This window comes from Montipora capricornis, chromosome 3 (assembly GCF_036669925.1).
Source record: "Montipora capricornis isolate CH-2021 chromosome 3, ASM3666992v2, whole genome shotgun sequence".
Lineage (NCBI taxonomy): Eukaryota > Metazoa > Cnidaria > Anthozoa > Scleractinia > Acroporidae > Montipora > Montipora capricornis.
In genome coordinates, this window is record NC_090885.1 from 70701866 (window position 1) to 70704365 (window position 2500).

The 2500-nt window shown below is 39.0% G+C and overlaps 1 protein-coding gene and 1 long non-coding RNA gene across 4 annotated transcripts in view; one reads left to right on the top strand and one right to left on the bottom strand.

Annotated features, from left to right (window-relative positions):
• LOC138043890 (uncharacterized) overlaps positions 1-1358 on the top strand; it is a 1836-nt gene extending 478 nt beyond the window's left edge. The window contains exons 1-3 of the long non-coding RNA XR_011131357.1: positions 1-46; positions 330-545; positions 639-1358. The exon at positions 1-46 is cut by the window's left edge and continues 478 nt beyond it. This is a non-coding gene — a long non-coding RNA (uncharacterized lncRNA). The remainder of the gene's footprint in view (positions 47-329; positions 546-638) is intronic.
• Positions 1-2500, bottom strand: part of LOC138043882 (uncharacterized) — a 70966-nt gene that overhangs the window by 2982 nt on the left and 65484 nt on the right. Inside the window, exon 10 of one of the 3 annotated variants that reach the window (XM_068890383.1) lies at positions 1496-2500. This exon is cut by the window's right edge and continues 892 nt beyond it. The exons of the other annotated variants lie outside the window; for them this stretch is intronic. The gene's annotated coding sequence lies outside the window, so the exon portion shown is untranslated. Of the gene's footprint in view, positions 1-1495 lie in introns of those variants that run through there. 3 annotated transcript variants of the gene reach the window in all.

A 2500-nucleotide genomic window follows, 5' to 3' on the forward strand; every position in this document is an offset into this window, starting at 1 on the left:
AATCCATACCAAAATGGCGAATTTACACTTAGAGCTAATGAAACGGGTAGGCCGAGTTCACGCAATGAGATATGCGTCTTGTTAACTTGTGAATCAATTATAGACCACCAATTGCAAGTCAAAGGAGTGAAGTTTTCCCTCTATAATGACCGGGGATGAACAAAGCTGTGTTTTAACAGTGAAGGTTTTGTCTACATTACCCAGTAATGGCCTTAACATCAATCCATTACCAGCCATATAGTTACATTACAGTTGCATGTGGGGTATTTTGCAGTTGGCTCAAATTACATAATAGTAGTTGTCTTTAATTATTTGTCATTCATTTGCAGGTAATTCCAGCACAATCAGTGACAGAAGATCACTGAGTTTATAAGTCACCATGTCACCACAAGATGAGCCAAGAACAGTGAGACTTTTACCAAGCAGTCACCCATGGTACAAATGCTCTTGAGTTTCAAGACTTAGGGTGCGTTCTTTTGGGGTGATCCAGATCCGGGTCGGTGATCCAAGATCACTCGGATCATGGTGCATCAAAGGAACCGGTGGTCAGTTTACATTATCCACTCCGTTGATGAACCAATTTTTTTTTATTTTGTTACATTGTTATCTAAATGTTGTCTTTATACGTACATGCACAGGGAATGATGAGGAACTTGAGGAATGCCTTGTTGAAGATGACAACATTGAAACTGCACAGTTTGGTGTCAGTCACGCGTTACCAGTAACCACAAAACCAAAACAAACAGTTGGGATATTTTCGAACAACTCTGGCAAACACACGACAACCAAGGAATCATTTCATTGGAAACTCAAGATGGTTCATACTTTTAAATTGCCATTTCATTTCTTTTATTAGAAAATTTATAGGTTTTTGGCTGACTAGTTTCTGTAACGGACATACAGAGGGAATACAGTACAGCCCACGGGCATTGCAGCACTTACACGCGCGTAAATTGCGTGCAATATGGCGGATTTCCACGCAAAATCCACGCAAAAAACACACATGTTAATTTTTACACGATCTTTTACACGCAGACTTTTTACACGCAAATTTGAGTGCATTTTACGGTGACTGATTTTGCTTATAAAAATACACGCAAGTTGCATGTGTTTCTTTACAACAGCAAATGTGGCTGATGTAAAATTAGAAACCGACACTGTGGAAAAACGTCTTTTCGCAGTGAAAGAGAAAACAACTTACTATACACGTTCTCTTACTACGATCATTTTTTTCCAGACTTGCAATACGTGCTTAAAACATGGTTCGAGTTCATGTAAGAACATGTAAATATTTAAAAACAATATTCATTAGGTCAAAAAACCTGGAACACTTTTAGCCCAGATAACATAAATGTGCCTGGAAAGTTTGAGTACGCTAACAAATTAAAGCCACCCGCACCCGAGTTAGCGCGATGCTCGAGTAAACGAGGATTCGAGATCTCAGGACTAGAAAGTTCGATTCGCACTCGTGAGTGTCACTGAAGACCACACAAGGTTTTTAAAAACATCTGCCTTTATTCTAAAGTTACATGTAACTTACAACAATAATCGTATATCTACACGATGTCTAAATTAGCGTCGAGCTTCATGATATGTAAATTCCTTAGTTGTTGCTAAAAAATTACAGTACGTTATTAAACTTATATACAATTTCACTCCGAATTTGCATGTTATTTGGGATACGCCGTCTGCTAAAAATATACAATTGGAAGGAAAAAATATAGCTGGGAAAAAAGGAAAAGAGAAGGTAGATCCAGCCAGGATCTCGTCGGACATTAAGGACTATGTGGAAAGATTTTATCCCATAGCAGTGGCCGACATGCACAGCGGTGGCGCGAGTGTTGTAGAGCGATGGAAGAGTTTCTACGTAGGCCACTTTGCAGAAAAAAGCAAAAGAGACCCGTAAGAGCGCATAGTAAAACATTTAATTTTTCTTTCTTTTTTCTCTGCAATAGAAACGACAATGCAATGAGTTGGCTTAAGTATATTGATAAATATTATTGCTGCGGAGCCACCGTAGGGAGCGAGCAGCAAAATAATCAGGATTTAAAGGAAATATATAAGGGGCGACGAATTCTCGAATTCATCACTTTTTACCACAATGCTTTGCATTTAACCACATTTTTTTACCAGAATTCATTGCATTTAACCAGAGTGCACTGCACTAATTTTTACCAGACTGCAATGCGACAGGGACAAGTCAAATGTAAACATGACGAAGAGCGTGCATCGTTCGCTTCCCAGATTCAGAGTTTTCTTTGTAGCAAATTTTCTACAGCACGGTTAGAGGTCTTAACAAATTTAAGACACGCAGGAGTCTTTCAGATGAGTACGATGGTTAACTTGGGGATTGGATTTCAAATCAAGAGCCTTTGACTTGTCCAGGCGTTAAACTTGACGAGAAGATGAGCATTTGCTCTTTGACCCGGCAACACAGGAGATATACAAATTCCAGCTTGCTAGAAGATGATGTGAAAGTGAGAAAATGTCATGCCATGCT